Source organism: Pan paniscus, chromosome 8, assembly GCF_029289425.2.
Source record: "Pan paniscus chromosome 8, NHGRI_mPanPan1-v2.0_pri, whole genome shotgun sequence".
Taxonomy (NCBI): Eukaryota; Metazoa; Chordata; class Mammalia; order Primates; family Hominidae; genus Pan; species Pan paniscus.
The window spans coordinates 88,408,139-88,433,806 of NC_073257.2; the positions used below are offsets into that span (position 1 = coordinate 88,408,139).

The 25,668-nt window shown below is 37.9% G+C and overlaps 1 protein-coding gene and 1 non-coding gene across 4 annotated transcripts in view; one reads left to right on the forward strand and one right to left on the reverse strand.

The window, feature by feature from the left end:
• The window catches only part of LRMDA (leucine rich melanocyte differentiation associated), a 1,137,585-nt gene that overhangs the window by 833,337 nt on the left and 278,580 nt on the right, over nt 1-25,668 (forward strand). The window lies entirely within an intron of this gene.
• On the reverse strand, nt 6,280-6,383 carry LOC112441031 (U6 spliceosomal RNA). The gene has a single exon (XR_003029014.1). It is a non-coding gene; the product is annotated as a U6 spliceosomal RNA (small nuclear RNA).

Below are 25,668 nucleotides of genomic sequence, written 5' to 3' on the forward strand. Positions count from 1 at the left end.
TCACTTTCTCCTAGGGGTCTCATATCTTCCATACCACCAGTCTTTTTATTTTTTAAGTTTGATCATGTTGGCATTTGTTCTGCTATATAATGTATATTATGTTGCTACTTTTTGAATATGTTCACTAAATGCACTTCTGCCTGATTTTCCTGGTTTCCAAAAAGGATTTTCCCTCTTCACCTCTTCTCCTCTCCTCTCTCTCTCTATTGGAAATACCTTTCTTTTCAACAAGGTGTTCTCTTCCACTGTCACATTCTGGGCATGATTACCCACCACCGTGAGTTTAGTTCAAGTTCATTTTATTTTAGGAAGTTACGACCGGTTTTATAGGAACAATGTGCCTTTATCATGTCAACTCCATGTTGAAAAACCTTTAGGGCCTCCTCCTCGCATTTGGGATACAGCCACAAACCCTTAGCCTGGCTTCTGAGGTCCACTTACCTTGACCTCAATGTACTTTTTTAGCCTAACCTTCCAGACTTTCCCTATTTTCACTCAGCCTTTCAAATCAACTGATCTGCTCATAGCCAGCAACATGATTTGTTCTTTTATTCGTTCACCTCTTTGGGCTTTCCCCCCAGACCTTTTCTAGTTTTCTTAATTAGAAGGTGAGTCACCAAAAAGGTCATTAAAATCAAGTCTTTCATTGCCTTTTGTTTTTTTCTCTATGAAGAATAAAATAATTTTATTGTGCAAAATGAACTTTCGAAGGCTAAGAAAGAACATAAAGTTTGGGCCAACCAAAATTAAAAGTGACTCACAATTAATACTACCAAAGAAGGCAATCTTCCGCTGTCCTTAAGTCAGCAAGGATTTATGAGAGTGCTTGATGATTGTGTGTTGCATTTCCTCTGTTGGAAATGATACCTAGAATTTTAGAAGCATAGATTCTGAAGGATGACTTCATAATAAGGATTTTAGGAGCCCGCTGTTACCCATCTCAACCTTGGATGCCTGAAATACACTGACATTCATACACATGGCTACATATCATTCTTATTATTCAGTCCACAGCCATTGCCAGGATAGATAAAAAGCAACTGTCATTTCACATCAGACCAAGGTAGGAAAGTATATCTTTCCTCAACCAAGAAGATGGAGTATGAACCAGACCACATGGCCCAGTGGATGGGAATTGATAGTGCATACAGTAGCTTTAAAGCAGCATGGAGCAAAATAGATTTAAATCATTCCGAAAGAAATAAATCCTAACAATGGATACATTGTGCTGAATGAAATGAAGCTCACAAAAGAATTGATTAGGAAGTATACCAAATGGAATAAAATGTAGCAGAAAGGCACATATTGGAGAGAATAAAATATGTTTCAGTCTGAAGGGGATTTAATTTACTAAGATACAACTGACCAGCTATAAAGCAGATGAATAACATATGTAGTCAAGTCAAATGGACATTCAATGGAAATAGGTTTATATAGATCAATGGCATCATGTGACCAGTTTCATTCTTCTAATTCTATGGCTCATTGTGTAATATCTTTAGCTCTCTCAAGAAAATCTGAGGCTTTTCCTGAATCCTGAAAGAGGGAACTCACCTTAAAGGAGTGTATGATTAATTGGAAATAGGTTATTGTTTGTTGGCTTGTCTTGGTCCAGAGAACCATAATAATTTTCTGGAATTAGAAGGATTTTACAGTAAATTGCAATAGAGTATCACAGTGAAGACTATTTAAGCACTTTTTACTCCAATGTTAAGTTAGTTCTACTGGTCACTGTGCTGAAATACTTAGAGCCATCAACGATCTTCATTTCTCTTTCTAGGAAACTTGGAAATTTTAGGTCAATATTGAAATTATCTTGCTGGGAATTTTCTCCCACATGCAAACATATTCATTAAACACTGTTGTGCTTCAGTCGGAGTCCTTTGGAAAATGTAATTCTCAACATGAATGAAGCTTATTTCCAGCGTTATTCACAGTGGCATATCAAGGGCGGGGGGAAGACAGTGGTCTGCTCCAGGTACAGACAATGAGGGGATGCATTGTTTGTAGAAAGTTTTAAAACAATAATAAAACCAACTAAAATTTTGTGTATATTCTGTTATCACCATGAACTGGCAATTCAGGCAATTAAAGTGATAAAAATACTCATCTCTGGAAAAAAGCTGTCAATCTAAGTTCTAAGTAATTGCCAGGAGTTCTGTTGTATTTTAAAATAATGACTATTATTGTTAATATTTATTACATTTTAACACACTTAAAAGTTTATCTTTTAAGACACATCGTATTCTATGTGGAGTTACTCTGGGGAACTCCTAGCTCTCCAGGAAGCCTTAGCATACATGAACTTAGCTGTAAATTCACAGTGGTTTGGAATATTAGAGATCACATCACAGTCAGTGTCTCTAAAACCTTGGTAGCATATATTTCTGCATTTGAACAATATATTTGAACTAGGCAGTCGTAGAAAAATGATTGAGAGATAAAGAAACAGGTCTTGAGTTAGTTCTGTCATTCAATGAGACTACTTGGAGCATTTACTTGTTTTTAATATTTAAAACAATAAAATAAAATACAAACCATGAAGTGTACTATTTTGTCTTTGGTGAGTGCAAATTTAAGTTTATGCATGAAGATCTCTAATATATTTGAATAATAGCTTTACATTAAAAATTTAATTTTCTTTTTAATTGTTTATTTCAAAACAAAAGCAAATTAAAAAATAATAATTACTAATTACGTGCTTATAACTGAAAACAGTTTTGTTTTATGGAGGAAGGGGTATTAATAATTATCTGCTCTGGGTATCAAATATGCTAGCTATGGCACTGGGTATTTTCTTTTTCTTTCTTTTTTTTTGAGACAAAGTCTCACTCTTGTTGCCCAGGCTGGAGTGCAATGGCATGATCTCAGCTCACTGTAACCTCTGGCTCCCAGGTTTAAGCAATTCTCCTGCCTCAGCCTCCTGAGTAGCTGGATTACAGGCACCCACCACCACACCTGGCTAATTTTTGTATTTTTAGTAGAGACGGAGTTTCACCATGTTGGCCAGGCTGGTCTCGAACTCCTGACCTCAGGTGATCCACCTACCTCAGCCTCCCAAAGTGCTGGGATTACAGGTGTGAGCCACGGCACCTGGCCAGCACTGGGTATTTTTATTTTTATTTTGGTTACAGATGATAAAACAATTCAAATTGCTGAAAAAATATGTAATTTAATACTTTATCAATTTCCTTTTATCTTGCAACAAACCACCTTAAAATTTAATGGCTTAAAATAAGAGTTATATATAAGGTCACAGTCCTGTGAGTTGGCTGGGTGCTTCTTATCTGGACTGACTTGGTTGGGGCTGGATGGTCACAAATGGCCTCACATGTCTGGGGCTCAGTTGAGATGGCTGGAATAGCTTTCCATGTGATCTCTCTTCTTCCAGAAAGCTAGCCTGGGCATGTTACCTGGTGGGAGAAAGGTTCCCTTAACAGGAGAAGGAAAACTCCATGCTCAAGTACCTTTTAGGCATTTCCTTGTATAACATTTGTTAATGACTCATTGGACAAAACTTGTTACATGGCCAAGTCCACATACGAGGGGTGGAGAACCAGACTCTACCTCTTGATGGAAAAGCAGTAAGGTTACATTGCCCAGGGAAGTATGTATAGAGGTAAAAGAAATTTTTGCAGCCTTTTTTGTGAATAATCTACCACCTACCCATAAGGATTGTGTTATCTCCAGGTATTCAAGTAACATTGGCAGTAATTTCCATCTTCATACTTCGTCTCAGTTCTAATTTTTTATGTAGTTCATGTAGCCTTTTTAAATTAAATGTATTTTTGTTACTTGGCATATAATACTTGTACATATTTATGGGATACCTAGTGATGTTTCAATACATATAATGTATTGCATGATCTGATCAGTGTAATTAGCATATCCCTCATCGCAAACATTTTTCATTTCTATATGTTGGGAACATTCAATATCCTTCTTCTAGCTACTTGGAATGATATAATATATTATTGTTAACTGTAATCATCCTACAATGTTTTTTTAACATGAGAAATTATTCCTCTTATCTGGCTGTAATTTTTCATCCTTTAACAAATCTCCCTAACCCTCTCTTTGCTTTACCCTTCCCAGCCTCTTGTATCATCTCTTCCACTTTTCATTTCTATGAGATCATCTTTTTTTAGCTTCCACAATATGAGTGAGAACATGTGGTGTTTAGTTAGTTCTGTTCCTGACTTATTTCGCTTAACATAATATCCTCCAGTTTTATCCATGTTGCCGTGAATGACAGGATTTAATTTATTTTTATGGCTGAGTGATATTCCATTGTGTGTATATATATCACATTTTCTTTATCTACTATTCCGTTGTTGGATACCTAGGCTGAGTCCATATCTTGGCTATTGTGAATAGTGCTGCAATAAATATGGGAGTGCAGATGTCTTTTTGATATGATGATTTCCTTTCCTTTATATACATTCTTAGTAGAAGGATTTCTGGATTATATGGCAGTTTTATTTGTAGTTTTTAAGGAACCTCAATACTGTTCTCCATAGTGGCTGTACAAATTTACATTCCCACCAACGGTGTAAAGAGTTCCTTTTTTTCTCTATCCTCACCAACATTTGTTATTTTTTGTCTTTTTGATAATGGCCATTCTAACTGGGGTGAGATGATATCTCATTGGTGTTTTGATTTACGTTTCCTTGATGATTAGTGATGTTGGATATTTGAAAATATATTTCTTGGCCATTCGTATGTCTTCTTTTGAGCAATGTCTGTTTAGATCATTTGCCTATTTTCATTCTTAATTTTTTCCTTCACTCATTGGTTGTTCAGGAGTATGTTGTTTAATTTCCGTATATTCGTACAGTTTCCAGCATTCCTTTTGTTATTGACTTCTAGTTTTATTCTATTGTCATCTGAGAAGATGCTTGATATAATTTTGACTTATCAAAATTTGTTGAGACTTGTTTTGTGGTGTAACATATGGTCTATCCTGGAGAATGTTGCATCTGCTGATAATAATGTGTATTCTGTAGCTGTTGGGTGAAATGTTACCTACATGTCTGTTAAGTCCATTTGGTCTCTGGTGCAGTTTAATTCCAACATTTCTTTGTTGATTTTCTTTCTAGATGATCTGTCCAATGCTGAGAGTAAGGTGTTGAAGTCCCCAACTACTATTGTATTGGGGTCTATCTCTCCCTTTAGATCTAATAATATTTGTTACATATATATATATATATATATATATATGTATGTATCAGTGTTCTGGTGTTGGGTGCATATATATTTACAGTTCTTATATTCTCTTGCTTAATTGATCCCTTTGTTATCATATAATATCCTTCTTTATCTCTTTTTAGAGCTTTTTACCTGAAGTCTGTTTTGTCTGATATAAGTGTAGCTACTTATGCTTGCTTTTGGTTTCTCTTTGTGTGGGATATCTTTTTCCATCCCTTCAGTTCAAGTCTATATATGTCTTTACATGTGAGGTGAGTTTCTTGTCAATAGCATATAATTGGATCTTTTTTTTTAAACCCATTCATCCTGTCTATGTTTTTTAATTGGAGAATTTAATCCATTTACATACAAGGTTATTACGGATAGGTGAGGACTTACTCTTGTCATTTTATTCGTTGTTTCCTGGTTGTTTGGTATATTTTGTTCTTTACTTCCTCTCTTATTATTTAATTTTGGACTTAGATGTTCCCTGTAGTGATAGGTTTCTCTTCTTCTTTTGTGTATTGCCTTGCTTCTTTTCTCTTTCTTCCTTGTGTATTGTCCCTACCAGTGAGTTTTATAGCCATTTTTTGCATGTTTTCATGATGATGATGATGATTTTCCAGATGTAAGGCTTCCTTGAGCATTTCTTGTAAGGCCAATCTAGTGGTGATGAATCCACTTAGTTTTAGCTTGTCTGAAAAAGATTTTATTTCTTCTTAATTTCTAAAGGATAGCTTTGCTAGGTATAATATTCTTGGCTGACATTTTTTTTTTCTTTTAGTACTTTGAATATGTCATCCCATTCTCTCTTGGCCTATAAGGTTTCTGCAGAGAAACCCATTATTAATGTAATGAGAGTTCCCTTATATGTGACTTGATGCTTTTCTCTTGCTGTTTTTAGGATTCAATCTTTGACTTTGACTTTTGACAATTTGAGTATAATGTGTCTCCAAGAGAACCTGTTTGGGGTGACTCTATTTGGAGTTCCTTGATCTTCCTGGATCTGGAGGTCTATCTTTCTCCCAAGACTTGGAAAGTTTTCAGCTATTACTTTATTAACTATGTTTTCTACACCCTTTTCCTTCTCTGAAATATATGAACTACACAAATTCATATGCCATCCTTGTGCAGGGGCCATGCTAATCTTCTCTGTATCATTATAATTTGAGTATAGGTACCACTGAAGTGAGTATTTTTAAGAAATAAATTTTGATAAGATGGCCAATATCAGCAAATGGATTACTTCTTGCCAGCTTAGCAACCCTACTGGAAAGAGAGCTCGTTTCAATAGTTCAAGACAAAATTTCAAGACTGACTTTTATTGGCTGGATTGACTTGCGTTTCTTTTCTTTTCTTTTTTTTTTTTTTTTTTGAGACGGAGTCTCTCTCTGTTGCCCAGGCTGGAATGCAGTGGTGCGATCTCAGCTAACTGCAAACTCCGCCTCCTGGGTTCACACCATTCTCCTGCCTCAGCCTCCCAAGTAGCTGGGACTACAGGCACCTGCCACCACGCCCGGATAATTTTTTTTTTCTGTATTTTTTAGTAGAGACGGGGTTTCACCATATTAGCCAGAATAGTCTCCATCTCCTGACCTCGTGATCTGCCTGCCTCGGCCTCCCAAAGTGCTGGGATTACAGGCGTGAGCTACCGTGCCCGGCTGGCTTGCGTTTCAATCTGAACTAATCGCCTGGGTCAGACCCACACCTCGTACCAGGAACTGGGCTCATGTCCATCAGAATCATATGAAATGAAAGGTGGAAGGCACTGGTTCTAAAAAAAAAATGACACCCTGGTTGTTACAAAATGAACAGTGAATTAATGCTGGGCATGCAAAAATAAGAGCCTTTGACTACCCTCTTGTGCTTAGGTCATAGTATCAAGGAGATAACTAGATTTAGGCTTTTCTACTTAGGTTTATTGTTATTTAAACTCACTTCTCATAAGCCTTGAAAAGCAACACACATACCTTCAATAATGGGTCTGCAAGTTGAACTTTAAATATTTGCTTTACATATTTTTTGAAAGTCATATGTGCAAACATTTTTATATACATACTTATAAAGGTAGATAACATTTCTGCAGGATGAACCCGTCATATAAACTCATTGATGTGCCACATGTGCACAATAGGTGGATTATGACTAAAAAACAAATTTAGAATGACATTTGAGCAATCTTGATAAGTTTATGGAGTTGTTGGAGAAGGAAAAATATTAGTGGGGAAGAAAATTGTTGGCAATAAAATTAGAAAACAAGCCTCATGTAATCCCAGCTACTTGAATGGCTGAGGTGGGAGGATCTCTTGAGGTTAGGAATTCAAGGCCACCCTGGGCAACAAAACAAGACCCCATCTCTAAAAAAAAATAATAATAATAAATTAATCAGATGTGGTGGTATGCACTGGTAGTCCCAGCTACCCAGGAGGTGGAGGTGGGAGGATCACTTGAGCCTAGGAGTTCAAGCTATGTGCATGCCACTGTACTTCAGCCTGGACAACAACGTGAGACTCCATTTCTTAAAGTAAACCAAAAGCCTTCAAATGCATATAACCTAAAATCAGGAATCACCTGGGTTCTCAGTGATTGAAATCTTTACCACCAGTGTTCACTCATGCTAGCCTCATACTCCCAGCCTGCTCCACTCATGCACCTGCTTCTCATCAACATGCTTTATTTTCTGAATGATTCTCCGTGAAAAGAACAAAGTGGGGTGATGGTAAGTACAGTCACTTGGCATTCAGGTTTAGGTTCTGGCTCCGGCACTGTGTGAAGTTTATGAGTCTTTTCCCATTTCTGGGTCTCAGCTTCATCTTCTGTCAAGTGAAAGATTAGGGTAACTGATCTCAAATAACTCTCTGGCATATATGTGTTCGGCACCTACATCTTCTCTGATTGGTCCTGGGTTATTCAACATCTTTCCTCTGCAACTTATTTAGCCCTAGGTTTGGGGAATGGGCACTAACTTCTCCTGTACAGATTCTTTCCCAAGCTTCCAAATCCATGGCCTTTAGTTTTGAGGTTCTGCTGGCCTCTGTTTTTTTCCCCAAAGCAAACCCTCTTGACAAATTCATGCTTTCCAGCAAGCTTACCAGGATAAGTCATGCTGGCCAGGGTGACTTGTGACACTCTGTTTCCACAGCGGCTCTGGCCTGTGCCTGACTGCTGCTGTGTCTGATTGTTACCAGCCATTTGCCCTTTCTTAAGCCCTTGCTAACCATTTTCTTTACAGAATATATATGTTATGTGCCCTAGCATAATTTTTCTCATAATGAAATAGAATCATTTTCATAGAACTTTGCAATGTTGTTAACATTAGCATTTTGGGGAAAGTCTTCTTTATAGTTGTTTATAATCTCATTTTCAAATTGAAAAAAATTCAAATGCTATTTTTAGAAGGATACATTCCAAACATTAAATGATTGATCTTTACTTTGGAAGGTACCTCTTGGGTCACCTTTTCATCTCTAGGGAGTTGATTCCAAGGCAAACTTGTTTCTGATGAAGTGTTTCAATGTGCTTTATTATAATCTGGGACCACAAAAGGAACTTCTAACAAACTTTTTTTTTTTTTAAAAAGATCATCAGTTTATCTCATTCTCTCTCTTTCTTATGCTTTTGCAAAATTTTTTTATCAGTTTACAGCAATATGAAATTCAAAGAAAAATCAAAATAGAAAAAAACTCTCCAGTTTGAAAAATGGAGTTGATGTGCTATTTTAATTTGGTGATGATTCTACTGAGGCATTGTTTCCAGGTTTGCATGATGGTTACTTTATCTTTTTTGCCTTTTAGACTCAATAAGATATTTCTCCATAGCACATTACTCAAGCTTCTACATAACTCATCTCACATAATTACGAAGTTTTGTCCCCTTGGACTATAAGCCCAGGCAGGGATGGGAGCTTGTTCATTCTTGGATCCCTACCGTCTTGCATAGTGCTTGCTATGTAGAAAGCACTCATAGGCTCAAGTGGAAGAATACTGTGTAGGAGCAAGAATAATATGTAGGGGTAAAATGTTGAACATGCATAAATATTGAAACAAAGAAATAAATTGATTTTGGTGATAGGTGACCCTGAGAGGGATAAAAGTGTAACCCAGAGGCCCTCCTATGTTATAGTGGCAAAACCTCTGTCAACTCTGATGTCTTCTGCTACAGGTTAAAAAAGAATGGAAAGCTCTATTCAACCATCTAAAATTCTGCCTTCATAATAATGATGGATTTGCTGTCATCATAACTCATTCGTAGGTAATCTTGCAAGAGCTGAACTTTGGAACTACTGCCATTTGGAAGGGTTCCATTCACTCTAAGGGAAACCTGAGAATCTGAGTTCATTTACTTTTTATTCCCCCTTTTAGCAGTAATATGTTCATTTACCTTTAATGTTGAAAGGAAGCAGGTTGAGGCCAGCCATGATGGCTCACACCTGTAATCCCAACACTTTGGGAGGCCAAGACCGGCAGATCACTTGAGGCCAGGAGTTCAAGACCAGCCTGGCCAACATAGCAAAACCCTGTCTCTACCAAAAATGCAAAAAATTAGGCATGGTGGTACATGCCTGTAGTCTGTAGTCCCAGCTACTTGGGAGGCTGAGGCATGAGAATTTCTTGAACCCAGGAGGCAGAGGTTGCAGTGAGCTGAGATTGTACCACTACACTCCAGCCTCGGTAACAGAGCAAGACTCTGTCTCAAAAAAAACAAAAACAAAAACAAAAAAAACACGGAAGCAGATTGAAATAATGTGTTTTCCATTTGCAAGTGGCATGGTCATTTTAGTTGAAGGCATGTCCACTGCGAGTATTTCGGTCAGCTTGGCTGCTTCTCATGCTGTTTGCCCAATTCAGCACTACAGATTTTGCTCTCTTAAATTCCAGCTTTATCCCATAGGAGAGGTGCAGATTTCTATTTCTCATCTCTTGTCTGTTTTAATTCTTTAGGAGAGGAGTCCTGAGTATAAACAGAAAGGTACGCATGGAGAAATGTAAAACATATTTTCAGGCACCTTTGTGAAAGGAAAATTTAATGGGACATTATAGTACTATGGGAAATGGAGAGAGATAAGAATCATGCCCCATGCTTAACCTTTTGGACTCATCTTTGCCAATTTCTATGTGCAGTTCAGTAAATTAAATAAGCTTTCCTTAGCCTGAAACTGTCTGTGATAGTGCGACCTTTCATTGAGGTATCACAGACAGACATTCAGCGTTCAAGACAGGGGCCTGACACCTTTCAAAAGTGAAGGAACCTGTGGCAATTTTAAACATTCCAACCATATTAATTCCAGTGACAGTTATCCTCTAAGTTATTTGAAATGGATTCTCCCTCTTCAACTTTCGAAACTTATATTTGATCCCCATGACCTCTGGGGCCTGCACAGGGGCACTCTCTGTGACTGAGTGCGTGAACAGCAGGAGGCAGAAGCAGGAAATTGTTGATCCGGTCCGTTTATGTCTTTCCTCCTCCTTTAGCTGTTCTCTGTACCTTATTCATGTTTCTAAGAAAAAGCCTTGCATTTCCAAAAGAAAGGTTGAATAACGGTTTGGAGTTCTTTCTTTGAGGGCAATGTTTTTATTATTGCTCTTCCACCCAGGCTGAAAGTTGAGTGTCATCTGTCAAGCATCAGCAAGTAGGCACTTCACAATCAATACTGGGCTCAGTGGTTGAGCCCTGGTTAATACAGCTGCTTCTTTTCATGTGCTCACACTCAGCGCAGCCGAATTCTGCCTTCTCTGTCCTGGGAGGACACAGGGACCTGTGCCCTTCTCCAACAGTAGGATCATTCTCGGGAAGTGCTCCTCACTTTCCACATGGTCAGGAAGTTTTGGATGTCTATAACAAGCACAGGCGAGGCTTGGTATGGAGCCCAGTGTTTATACTTAAGAGAGTGCTGGGGGAATGGTCACAGAAGACCCATCAGGCCCTTATGGGCTGAGTTCCAAGGTGACTGTACATTGGTTATTGTTGGGGAAGAGTCAGATCTTCAGCTTTCCATGTGTGTTGGTTTGATGTTATTACTAGTCATCCATGTGTTAGAAATGACCTTATTAGTTCATGTCTAAGAAACTAATTTACAAACCAAAAGACTAACATGTTATTTCCATTTGGGTGAGGGATAGTGTTCAGGAAACCACCAGACTGTTCACATTTGCATTCTAGGGACCTCCCTTCCTGGTATTAGACTAACTGGCAAAGTAAATTAATCATCTGCAAGATTTCTAAGTGAGAATGGATGATTGCATAGCTGTTAAGGTTACAAGTCAAATAGCCTGTGTTTGGAATCCTGGTCATCACCCTTAATCCCTACATGATCTCAGACCAGTTACTTACCCTCTTTAAGTCTTGATTAACTGATCTAGAAAATGAGATACTAAGAGTACTTACCTCATAGAGTTGTTGGGAGGATTAACCAGGATAATAAAAAAGTGTGTATGAAAATGCTTGGCATATAATAAGTACACAATAAATATTCACACTAGTATTAGTAGTATAATAATAATCATCTTTTTTTTGTAATAAAGGTAATTGGATATGTTCCTAGGCCATTTCATCCTATAATGTTAGAATCTGGAGACTTACACCTGCTTCTCCATAGAATACTCCTTTGCAAGGACAGGATTACCTGTTAGCTGCTAGAGGAAGGCTGATAATTTCTTATTTATCAACTCTTCTTTCTCTAGATCCTGTGTTGCTTTTTTGTGTTTATGAATACATATTTAACTACTGTTTATAGAATATTTGCTATATGCCGTAATATTGTGCTCTTCATCATATTACCTAATTTAGTTCTTGCAATACCTGTTTGAGGAAAGAGTCATTATCTCCATTTTTCACAATAGGAAACTAAGTACAGAGAAGTAAGAAAAGCGAGGAGGTAGAACAGCTGGGGCTTCAGCTTAGGTCTGTCTACTAAATTCCATGTCTATGACACTAGGCTATCCTGCATCTTTATTTATAACTCAGTATATTAGACCTTGAGTTAATTAGATTATTACTAATTTTATATTTATTACAAAGTGGCATTTTTGATGAGTTTTGAGAAATGCCCTAGTATATTTACATACATTGAATGGATGACAATTTGAAACTTAATTTCAAAATTTCACAAGTTAGAATTTAAAAACTAGACTTGTAACAGGAGATGAGTTTGTTTTGATTCCGGAGAACATTCAATCTCTGGGTGATGATCCAATTAATATAGGCTAGAGTTTCCCAGGTAGATCTTATGGGAAAATGATACAGGAGGGACACATTATCAAGAGTGCTGATAAATTCAAATTGTAACTAACCTCCCTTAGATAGACCCAAGATAGTCATGCCTCCTTCTATAGGGACTCTTTGGGGCATGATAGACCAGATGCCATGATAAAGAATGGCATTCCCACAGTTGAGATGAATTTCCACAGGTCACCATATGCAGCTTCCTTTCTTAGCAAGAATATCCTTAACTTTATGCACATAATTTTTTTTGTTTTTTTTAAACAGCTATTTTGAGGTATAATTCACATACTATATTGTTTGCCCATTTAAATTATATAATTCAACAATTTTTGACATATTACACTATAACTTTTAAAATTGTGGTAAAAATATATATAAATAATTTACCATTTAAACTTTTAAGCATAAAATTCAGTGGCATTAATGATATTCAAAGTGTTGTGCGACCATCACAACTATTTATTTCCAAACCCTTTTTTATCACTCCAGTAGAAACTCTATAATTATTAAGCAATAACTCCCTATTTCTCCACTTTCCAGCCCTGGTAACCTCTATTCTATTTCTGCCTCTATGAATTTGCCTGTCTGCTTCATGTAAGTGGAATCATGCAATATCTGTCCTTTTATGCCTAGCTTATAGACATAAACCTTGAAAACAAGATTTATCTATGTGGAAGCCTATTTCAGAAATACATTCCTTTTGATGGCTGAATAATATTCCATTGTAAACATAATATTCTGGAATGAAGATGTGGATTCCATCTATAGCTGTCAATCTTGTGAGTAAAATCACCAGTTTTGTGTGAAATGTCTCATTTGACACAACCAACTTGGAAAACATGTTGAGGATATTTCTACAATGGTACCCAATCTATTGACCCTTGTATTATTATTTATTCAGTGTTTTTCTTGAAATCAGTTCACTTTTAAATGTCTTAAATATTTATCTTATTTTGTCCTAATTAATGTTCATGAAGTCCATAGGTTGACGTAATATTACATATTGCTATTAAAATGATTTACATATATTTGTTCTGTATACCTCCTAAAATGTATCTTCTACCTCAGCCACATATAGGCTGTCAATAACTTCTCTAATTCTCAAACTTGAGGGGTGGGCTGTGTGTCAGAACATACTAGAGTGCCAGATTCCCTATGGAACAGAAATGAAGAGGAGAGGAATTGTAACAAATATAACCTGGTGTGAAGGCCAAGGTTAACCCTAACCCAAACCCTAACCCTGGGAGTCAATTAGTAGGTTCAAGTCTGGGCTAAAACTGCTTCTAATCGGCTGTGTGATCTTGACACATAGTCCTCTGTGCCTTAGTTTCCTCTCTGTCTTAAGCAGGTTGAAGTAGATCATCTCCTCCTGTTGCTCATTCCTGGATGTCCTGCTTCTCTCCCACATTCAGGAATGACAGGGCTAGTGTGTGCTTCTGCACTAGCCCTCCATGGGGCTGTACTGGAGGGATTTCCATTTCTTTGGCTTCACGGTATTTACACCTCTCTCTTTTCACTTCTCTCACCCCTCTTATATTAGATCAAACTCGATCTGATGTAACTCTTAATGATTTCCTTTTAAAGGAGGACATTAGGAGAGCCTGCATCAAGGACATCACTTACCTTCATTTAGAACTGTGGGCATCTGCGCTGTGTCCATTTCTTACAGCGATAAAATGGCAGTAAATCAGAAAAAAATGCCATGCCCTTCAGAACCTTGAGAATGAGCTCCTGAGCATTCTGCTTACAGGGATGTAGGCTTGTCAGTGAGTAAATCAGCTCTGTCCTTACGCCCCCATTGCATCAGGGAAATCTCTGACTTTGTGGGATAGGTTTGACGTGTCAGTCAATCTCTCTCTACCCCCATTTGAGACTGAGAGTGCATCTCTCCCTTGTTTTCTCTGAGCATGTTTAGTGAGCTTATTGGCCCCCTAGGTTTCATTGCCAGCCACAGCTTAGTCCTTGTCAGAGAGATTATTATATGAACCCTAGGTGATTTCTGACTGCAGAAGGTCCCTGGATTTACATTTTTGCATTCCAAAGTCAGGAATATAAATGACTAATGGAACACTGGACCACCGAATATTTATATATCTATTTTGAAATTTACATTTCTCCCTTTCTTATGATGGGGTTTGCTGCTCCCAGGGTCGTAGTTGATGGGCCAGTAGCATCCGTGGTGACATAAAGCAATCATCTGGGGAGAGTGCTTCCCAGCCCCAGTGGCGCACTGTGATGTGCTGCAGGTTATTATGCCAGCAATTCAGCAGTAATCGAACCCCCCATCTCCTTGGCCCTATCCCTGCTTCCCTTTTATGATGTCCAATAAATTTTACATGCTCCAATTTGCCTCATCCACCACCTAATACTGTTTGAATTAAGAAGAATCTCTTCCATAGCTTTCAACAATGGGAACTTTGCTTTCTCCAAAATTATTTATAAAGGCCACTCATGACTGTGCCAGAACGGAGGCTGGACTGTGCAGGTAGAGACAATGCACATATGCTGGTCCATATAGAAGATGGGGTTGCCCAGTTGTTGAACTTGCTGACTACATGATATATTGAGATGGAAGAGGATGTCTATAGATACATACTATATCTATATGTATGTATGTTTTGAATGAAAAAATTGTGTTAAATTAGGAATTTTTTAAAAGGTAGAGCATCCATTTGAAAGTTCCCTGGTCCCTGATACTTTTCACGATATATGGTACATTTAATAATAGCAGTAACAACAATAATAGCAACACTACTTAAGCGTTTACTACTCACTGAATCATTCTAAGCCCTTTGCATGCATTTTAAAATTCCAACAGCCCCATGAGATTGAGCCTTTTTGTAAACCTGCTTATAAAGGTGGAAATAAGTTCAGAGAGGTTAAGTTCCTCAAGATTACATAGCTAGTAAGCAACAGGGCTAGGACTAGATGTTGTATTGTCTGATACCTGTGTTTAACATCACCTAATACCACCATGTGGTGTAGGCAGGAAGCAGAGATCTTGAGATGAATGTTAGTACATTTCTCATTCACTCAAGCCACTCACCTTTTCTCATTCACTCAAGCCACTCCCCTTTTTGTTCCCCGTCAGTATTTACAAAGCATCTATTCTGTGCACACCCTGTTCTGAACACTGGGTATCAATACAGCAGTGAAGATGACCTGCAGTCCCTACTCTTGTGGAGTTAATATTTTAATACTTGTAGTCAGACAATAGACACGTAAAGAAATAAACCATGCACTTTCTAACATTGGTGTCTCAAAGAAAATGCATGAGAGCAACGCAATGGAAAGTGTCCAGTTGGGGAGGGGAGCTATTTTCACTAGGATGCCAACAAAGGCTTCCCTGAAGACTGGGCATTTGAGCTGAGACCTAAATGTGAAGATGGCTGGGAGCTGGTGTATGGAGCATAGGGTTCGCTAGAGGAAAGGCAGCTGTAAAGACCCAAGTCAGGAATCAGTGTCTTGTGTTGGAAAGCCAGGAGGAAGACCAGAGTGGCTGAAGCATTATTAGCTGTAGAGAGAGAGTAGATTATGAAGTCAGGAGATTGGCAGACCTCAAGGCGTGCAGAGCAGGGCAGGGAGTGTGGATGCCGTGGTGTTTTCAGTTCTTTCAATCAATATTTTACTGCCTGCAGCCCATTTTCTTTTACAGCCTGTCTTCTTTTCCTTCTGCTTTGACTCGAGTCTTACCTCATAATGGGCATTTTAATCCTCTCTGTGATGCAATCCAATGCTTCTTGCTGGGCACCTTGCTTTGTTCCAGCTCAGGGCAGCATTAAAAAAGAACAGAGGAAGTCTCCAGCCGAGAGGGGCTCAGGAAGGGGTGCAGGTTGCAATCTAAGAGCTTTAATTAAATCAATGCCATGCACATCCTGTCCACAAAGCTGGGGGCAATTGCATGCTCTTTACTGACGCCATGATATACACTTAAGAGCTGTGTGACTTCACAGAAGCAATTAAATTGGCCTGTTTAATCAGTGGTAAGGCCACCATCAATAACAATTATTATTTTTATTGATTTGATAAGTGCACAGTAGAAATAATCACAGAGAATAGCTGTCTCTTTCCCCCTGTCCTTTGCCTAAATGCTAAACCCTAGGCTACCCAGGCCAAATCTATAGTGACCTCTTGAACAGTTTTACTACAGATCCATATGTAATCAAGAATTCCTACCTTGGCTAGGCGGCTCATGCCTGTAATCCCAGTACTTTGGGAGGCCGAGGTGAGTGAACTGCATTAACTCAGGAGTTCGAGGCCAGCCTGAGCCACATGGCAAAACTCCATTTCTACAAAAAGTACAAAAATTAGCTGGGTGTGGTGGCATGCACCTGTAATCCCAGCTACTTTGGAGGCTGAGGTGGGAGGATCACTTGAGCCTGGGAGGTAGAGGTTGCAGTAAGTCAAGATCATGCCACTGCACTCCAGCCTGGGCAGCAGAGTTAGACCCTGTCTTGGAAAAAAAAAAATTCCTACCTTATAAAATTTCCATGCTAAAAAAAAATAATCCATGCTTTTTCATTGAAACAGAACTTTTCAACTTTCCAGTCCTTTGATTGGTAACAAAGGAATGCTCCCTATGGCAAATAATTAAATCTGCATTTTCTCTTTCAGCCTCATCCATCTTGTTTATTGTTTTCCTATAGCTGAAACTATGATCTCACTTTGGCCAGAAATGTAGGTTCAGTGACAGAAAACAGGCTTGGACATTGCATAGCTGTGGATATATACACGATTATGTGGATGTTACAGAACCTAAAGGAAGATCTAAGTGGCATTATAAGAAGCTGCTTTTACCCCAAGACTTATTATCTTTCTCCATCTCACTTATAGTTTGGCATCTTTGCATTTGTAGTTCCAAAAATCTGAATTACTTCCCCTCGCCTTCTTGTGAATTAATTCCATATACTTGTGACCATGGGAGAGAAGCAGACTCAAAGTATACCAAAATTGGAGTCCAGCCTTGGGGAATGAAAGAGTGAACCTTGGTTCAGGGAGAAAGAAGGGGCCCTGATTTATGTGTGCAGTCACTCAGTAAGAAAAGCTAAAATGTGTATGGGCTACATCCCTCTCCACTATCCCACTGTGAGAGATCCATGAAGGAATCGGGAGGGATTGTTGGTCTTCCATGGTACTTCTCCTGGAGGATAGCATATGTTATTCCCACCTGACTTCATTAAAGGTAAAGGTCTCAGGAATCTTGAACGACAATCACAGAGATGCCCCCGTTCCACCATTCACCTTGGATTTTTGGCCAGGTTGGCTTCCTGGGGGAAGAGGGTTACAATTTGTCTACTAATATATGGACACATTGGTAAACTAAATTTAAATCCTCCTCAATGGACTTGATGCCACATGGGACTTGTATGGGGCATTGCTCTCACAGTTCTCATTCAAGAGCTGCTTTGTTTCCAGATAGTTCTACAGCTCTTCAATAGAACCTGGAATCCATGGTCTGTGAGGAGAAACAGTGACCCAGGTTGTGTCAGATGTTTTTATACGTACCATGAATGGCTTCTGACATCACAAAGGTTTGGAAAATGCATTAAATTCGGTTTACCTCTTAGGCATTAACAAGATACATTAGCATGAGGGCTTTGAGATTCTAGAATAATTTCTCAGCATTTTCCAAACAGACTCAGTCAAGGAACCCTTTGTCAGAGTAGGCCTATTCCCCAGAATATACATTGGAAAAGCTGGTCTGGAGGCCTGTATTAGTTTGTTCTCACACTGCTATAAAGATACTACCTGAGTCTGGGTAATTTATAAAGAAAGGAGGTTTAATTGACTCACAGTTCCGCATGGCTGAGGAGGCCTGAGGAAACTTACAATCACGATGGAAGGCAAAGGAGAAGCGAGACACAACTTACATGGCAGGGAGAGAGAGCAAAGGGGGAACTGCCAAAAACTTTTAAATCCATCAACTCTCATGAGAACTCACTCACTATCATGAGAACAGCATGGAGGAAACTGCCCCCATGATCCAGTCACCTCCCACTGGGTCTCTCCTTCAACATGTGGGGATTACAATTCAAGATGCGATTTGGGTGGGGACACAGAGCCAAACCATATCAAGGACTAACCACTTATTTTTTTTTCTTGTAGGCTTGCATATGTACCTATACATGGGGTGAGCATCCTCTCACTTAGGGCAAAATTTTTAGTGAGGAATTCTATGACAGTGCTACATAGATTGTATATATGATATCCCTGTTCCCAAATGTAAACATTTCCACATGTATCCCTTCTAGACCAAAACTTTTTTATCTGGCTTCATGGAAAGCTGTAGTGTTTTGGGCTAGTATTTACCATTAGATCTAAAAACGGTGCATCCTTGGATTCCTTTTGTTGAATTTTGTGTAAATATTTAGGGTATTTACACCTTGACAACCAATGACTTTAAAGTTTAAAAACTGATATTTAACTGACTTTTATACTTACTAATATCACATTATAGATGCTAAAGAATCATTGTAACCATTAGACACCAACGATTTCATTCAGAGTTTGTTAAAATCACGTTGCCTTTTTTACTATTTTTAAATGGTATGATACCTAATCTGTTCATTGCTTGTGTGTAACTTTCCTAAACTTTGCCATACCTCCATATAACTTGTACTATTATGTACCCAGTATGTGTGACAGGGTTCCCTGATGGCAATCTCCAAAGAAATACAATTTGGGCATAAAGTAATGGTGCCTAAATTCTGCCCAGAAATGTTCTGAAATGGGGGATAGGGTTGAGGTGACATGTAGTTCCCTCTCCAGAAGCAGGGAGGTGGAGGCAGGCTCCTGTGTCCTCCAGTATGTTTCCCATCCAGTATCCCTGGATCAGGTGAATGAAAAGGGCATTAACTAATGGGGATATTACAGGATGAGGTCAAATGATCCATGTAGAGTTCATACCAGCATACCTGCCATATAGGAAATATCCAAGTAATTCTATTGTTGTCATGGTTTTATTGTCTTCAAATATCTTTATTTTCTTTTATGGATTTTTACATACTACCTTTTTTTAGACAGAGCAGGATTTACTTTTTTTTAGACAAAGCAGGATATATATTTCTAAACATTTGAAGATATTTGAAGGTATTTGTCATCATCACTTAGTATCCCAGGTATCCCAACCATTCCATCTTAATAGTATCTGAGTCATTCATAGTATATCCTAGACTGTTTCAGGATCACCAGTTCCAAATATTGGAGTAAATTATTAAACAAGTCTTTTAAGATCTTATGAAGATCTTAAAATAGACCAGGAAGAGAAGTATACTTGCCCATATTTCCTCCATTTAGTTAATCCCATCTAAACTTGCTGCACATAAATTGGAAGAATTAAATAAATGAGTTGTGAAAATGGTGTTTTTACCATCAAATTAGATATGGATCATCTGGCTATAACGGGCCTGGTGCACAATCTGTGCATATTCATTTGAAAACCAACTGGGATGTTTAAAAAAGTGAGCAGGTCAATAAGAATACAATGATTTCTGTAGACTGGTAATGCATGGCCAGGCATTAAAAGTGGATATTGTATGCATCTGTGTGTGTGTCTTGGAAAAGTCAAGTAGAACTTGATTTGGGTAAAACCCAAATGTTTCTGTGTTCTTTCTAGTCAGTTAGTTATTTTGTTTAGTTAGAACATAGTACCACTAAGGTAAAGGTTACGTATTTTATTCTTGTGAGAGCTGCTTTGCTATGTATCAGGGCAAAAAAAGAATGATGGAACATCTCTACTTTTTATAAAAATTAGATCAACAATCACTGTAATGGTAGAAAAAGAGAGTATATGTGTTTTGATATTGGAGCGGTTTTTACAAAAATCATGTATGTCAATTTTACACAGGATCACTCACTGCTTTTCTGCTCTGAAGGATGAAGGTCACAACTTTCCCTACCATTCCCCTACCTCTCAATTTTTGTTAGTTACATTGTTATCATTATATTGTTAATGACAATTGCATTTTCCTCTATAACAATGCTTTCCATAGTTGTTTAGTGTTGGCTCCATATTTAAGTGAACTCAGAGCTCAGTGGAAGTTCTTTGGATGATAGCTCTCCACTCCTGAATTCTTACTCCAACCCTAATTGGCTGGGCTTTCTTCTATGTTTTTCAAAAAGGGCTCATGAGGCCTGAATTTCTTAAGTTCCATGCTTGTTATATTTGAATGATATTTTAGTTGGGTATAATAGTTTTAGGCTATATATGATTTACATATATATAGAAATATTTCTTCATTGTTTCCTTGTATTGAATGTGATTCTGGATAAGTATGAGGTCAGACTGACTTTTATTCCTTGTAGGAGATTCTTTTTTCTTCCATCTGGTTGTCTAGAGATTTTTTTCCCCTGAATTTTAGTAACTTAATTAAGATTTATTTGATTGTTCTTCATTCTTTGTATCATTTTTTTAACTTGCTAAACTCTTTTGAACTATATTTTTTTCTTCATTCTGGGGACTTTTTAAAGTATATATTTGAATATATTTTCCGTCACATTAATTGTACACATACAAATATTACTGTCTTTATTTCCTATGAGTCTTAAATTATCTAATTATTTTATTTTATTTTTCATATGCATTCACTGTGATTATGTCAAACTGTTGCTCTGTCAGTAATTTGATTTTTAGTGTGACCCGTCTGCTCTTTGATCTTTCCAAATTGCTTTTTACTTCTGAACCATATTGTTTTGGTCTTTGTTTCTTTAGGTCTTCTTTTTAAATCCATTAAATTGTGTGTGTGTTGGTTTTTTGTTTCATCCTATTTGTAGTTGGCTGAGCTTCTTGGATATATGAAAAAATTTTGCAGTAGATTTGGTGAGTTTTTGCACAGTATTTCTTTAAATACTTTTCCTTCACAATCTCTTCCTCTTCTCTTTATATTAACACCATATACATATATGTTAGATCTTTTCATATTGTTCCACAGGTCATTGAGGCTGTATTCATTATCATTGTTTTCCTATTTTCCAGGTTGGATAATTTATTTTTATGTATCTTCAAGTTCACTAAATCTCTCCTCCGTTATCTTCATTCTGTTATTGAGACAATCTAGTGAATCTATCTATCTATCTATCTATCTATCTATCTATCTATCTATCTATCTATCTATCTTTCCTTCTTTCTCTCTTTCTTTCTTTCTCTCTCTTTATTTCTTTCTTTTGTTAATTCTTTTGTTCATTCTGTCATTCTTTCATTCTGTATTTCTGTTTTTGCTGTTGTTGTTGAGAATGGGTCTCCTGTTCACCCAGGCTGGAGTGCAGTGATGCAATCGTGGCTAACTGTAGCCTTGAACTCTTGGGCTTAAAGATCCTCCTGCCTTGGCCTCCCTAGTAGCTGGGTCTACAAGCATGTGCCACTATGTCCAGCTAATTTTTTTTTCTTTTTTGCAGTGATGGGGTCTTGCTCTGTTGTCCAGACTGGTCTCAAGCCCCTGGGCTCAAGTGATCCTCCCACCTTGGCCTCTCAAAGTGTCAGGATTACAAACATGAGCCACTGCACCTGGCCTCTAGTGAAGTTTTTGTTTCACATGCTGCATTTTTCAGATCTAAAATTTCTAAGTTTTTTATAGTTTTTGTATCTTTCCTGAGAGCTTCTACTTTTCTACTAATTTAAAGCAAGCTCAACTTTATCTCATGGACTATGCAGCTATAATAGGTGCTTTGATGTGTTTATTTGCTAATTCCAACATCTGAGCCATATATGTGGATTATTTTTTTTACACAAATGTGACTAATACTTATTTGTATATTTAGTAATTTTTGGCTTGTATCCTGGGCATTTTGAACATTATGTTGCTTCAATATTGGATATATTACAACTCTGTGAAGAATATTAATATTTACTTTTTTGTTTTATGAAGAATTAGCCTCATTTCTTTCAGACTATGGGTTCTGTCTTGCCTTTCGTGGGTTCCAATCTTGGTTCAGTTTTCAAAGCCTTTGACATCCTCCTCTTGATCTGTCTGTGCCTGTACACTCAAGAGTTAGTATGAAACCTGGATGGTGGTTTACGATCCTCATTCCGTTCTCAGAGCCCTTGCTAATCTGCTTTGGATATGTCCTGCACATCCAAATGCACAGCTCAGAGATGAGCTGGGAACTTGTGTAGTTTCATATACAGAATTAGAGTATCCCCTTCTCCAGCTCTCTCACTCTGGGATTCCCTCCACACCTTCCAGTCCTTAAGGGCTGTTTTTCACAGCTCTTCAGCCCAGAAATTTGAAATAGAAATAGAAAGTAGAGTTTGAGATTTCCACGGTACTGCTGTATCAGATGACTCTGTGATTGGGGCCTGCATTTGGGGAAAAGCCACATTAAAAAAGAACAATAAACCCAGAAATTCACCTCTTGGTGGGTAGCTTCTCCATAAGCCACTGGCTTTTGTTTTACTTTTCCCCATCCTCAGTATCCTTGTATTTTGTGCAGTGTTTAGTTGTAATCAGTGGAAGAGATAGGAGGTAGTGGGCTTACCCTCTCATGCAAGAGGCAGGCTCACATTCAATTAAACTGCATTCAGCTGAGCCCCTCTTTTATTAAAGTCTTGTTCTTACTAAGTTGTTTTATAGCATAAAGCTATTTGGATTTTTTTTCCTGCTGTTCCTTTAGTTGTTGGGTCCTTTTTGTGTCTTTTTCATGATGTGCTTCTGTCCTCCTTTTCCTGGTTTTGTTGTTAGTCTGAATTTTTTGCTGTGCTATTTGTTTTCTCTCTGATCATGTTTGAGTAACTCTGAAATATACAGTGTGAATGGCTTCTTAATTATCTTCCCACCTCTCATAATATGAGCTTCTTTTACCCTCAAAGTTGCAGTTCGAGAAGTAAGTATTTCATGTTTTGTCCATGTTCTGTAGCTTCAGAAAATGGGGTAGGGAGGAGAATAGTTCAACTGAGAAGGGATGTGATCTTTATTGGAATAGCCAGACTTAATTCTCTCATCTGACATTCTGTTAAACCTTCATTAGGGTTTACTTTTGGGCTTTGGATGATTTCTCTAATTCACTGGGTCGTCATGGAATTTTCATGCCCATTAGAGGGTGTACCCAATTGTTAGTTTTCTGTGTTTCATTTGCTTTTCCCAGTGGTTACTTAATCCATTACTCAGTCAGAAGAAGGAGAAGAGAAGAATGCCTACATAAAGTTTGCTTCTTTCTAGATTTGGATGCATTAATGAGAATTTTTCGGATTTTGCAGATTCCCTGTATAATTTCTGGCATTGTCTGGGATGAGCTGTACTATACCTCTAGTTAACCCTAGAGTCTTCTGGCTCCTTCATTGAATTCCAGTTTCTAAATCTCCGCTCATGTGTTTACGCAACTCAAAGTAGATAGCTTTTCTCAAATCGGGAAAATGTATCCCTGAAAACTGAAGTGTTCCTCGGCAGGTTTGGTCATTACTGAATCTTCCATAAGAAATTCTTTAAAAATATAATGAGATAATGACTGTGAAAGTGCTTTATAAACTATAAAGTGCTCAACGCATGTGAAACTGTGATATTATCATCACTCATGTCCCCTATGCTGCTAATCGTCAGTGGATCAGCCAGGGAGGCAGGCGTTCCTCGCTTCTGCTTTGTTATACTGTCTTATCCTGACCTTGACACTCCGGCAGCAGTGACCCTCAACAAGATAACCTGACAGTCAGCGGTGTCTCACCCACACTATTACCTGCCTTTGTTAGTAGCACTCAGACAGCATATAGGTAATTCCCCATGTTTCTTGTTCATTGTCTCTGTAATAAAACATTTTCTTTTATAGAAATCCTGACTCTAATTTCACAAAAGCTCTGCTATGGAACCTCCTCTGGCCTCTCCCTTCCTCCTGAAATACAGTAGTGTGTGTTTCATATTTGAACTCACAAGCTAATTGAACTTTATTGAAAGATTCTTTTACTTTGCCCAACATCTTTAAATAGTGATTTGGTGCTATGATTAGATACACTCTCAAAAACTATTGTTGCTGGGTAGAGAGAAGCTTCAAGGAAGAATGAAATAAACAAGCATGATGGAGTTGGATGGGTTAGAACAAGTTTGTTTTTCTTATGTGGCTATGCTTTTCATATCCACATTTATTTTGTTTCCTTGTCTGAACTGCAAGGTCCTTGGGGATAGGAATAATGACTGACTCAGACTGTTCTGGAAAAATGGAGTATGATGGAGGACATGAGCAATACCTATAATATTATAAATGAGAGAAATAAAATGATAAGGAATTGCTGACCAAATACAGTAACACTAAATTGCAGTGATTAAGAGCATGAACTTAGAGTTTGACCAATTATAGCTGTATGACCTTGGACAAGTTACTTAACCTTTCTAGGTCACATCTGTGATTTGGAGATAATAAGAATATTTGCCTCCTAAGGCTGTTGATAACAAATGTAAAGTGTTTATAGCAGTGCCTGGAACATAATACAGGCAAAAATGTTATCTGTTATCATCATCATCATCATCATCATTATTCTTTTATAAATTCTTCCTTGAAGCTTCACAAGGCAAGTACAGGACAAATGAAAAGAAATAAAGTTTACACAGCATGGGATAAGAATATGAGATTTACTATGCCAAAAGTGGTATAGATGGGCTAAGGATTAAAAACTAATAACAAATGCTTCTTTTTTTTTTTTTTTTTTTTTTTTTTGAGATGGAGTTTCGCTCTTGTTGCCCAGGCTGGAGTGCAATGGCACGATCTTGGCTCACTGCAACCGCTGCCTCCCGGGTTCAAGCGATTCTCCTGCCTCAGCCTCCTGAGTAGCTGGGATTACAGGTGCCCACCACCATACCCAGCTAATTTTTTGTATTTTTAGTAGAGACAGGGTTTCACCATGTTGGCCAGTCTGGTCTTGAACTCCTGATCTCAGAATAAATGCTTCTTATAGGCATTGTTTTAAAATGTTACATGTGTTGTCTAATGTAATACTCATGACACTATGAGGTAGTCCCATTTTATAGACAAGGAGACTGAGGCACTGAGAAGTGAAGTAACCAGCCTAAATTCCCATAACTCATAAAGGGTTGAGCTAAGACTTGAATCCAATCAACCTCTGCATTTAATGCTTATTTGTGAGTGAGTGTGTGTGGCAGAAAGGATCCAGAGTAGATGACTGGTGAAATTAGATGTTTAGGCAATGTCTTCACATTTAAGATCATTGTCAAGGAGAAAATTTTGAAATGTATTTTGTCATCAGAAATAATCCAGGGACACGTAGAGCCAAGGCCTGAGCCAGAGAAGAGGTATTTATACTTTGATTCAAGGAACATGAAA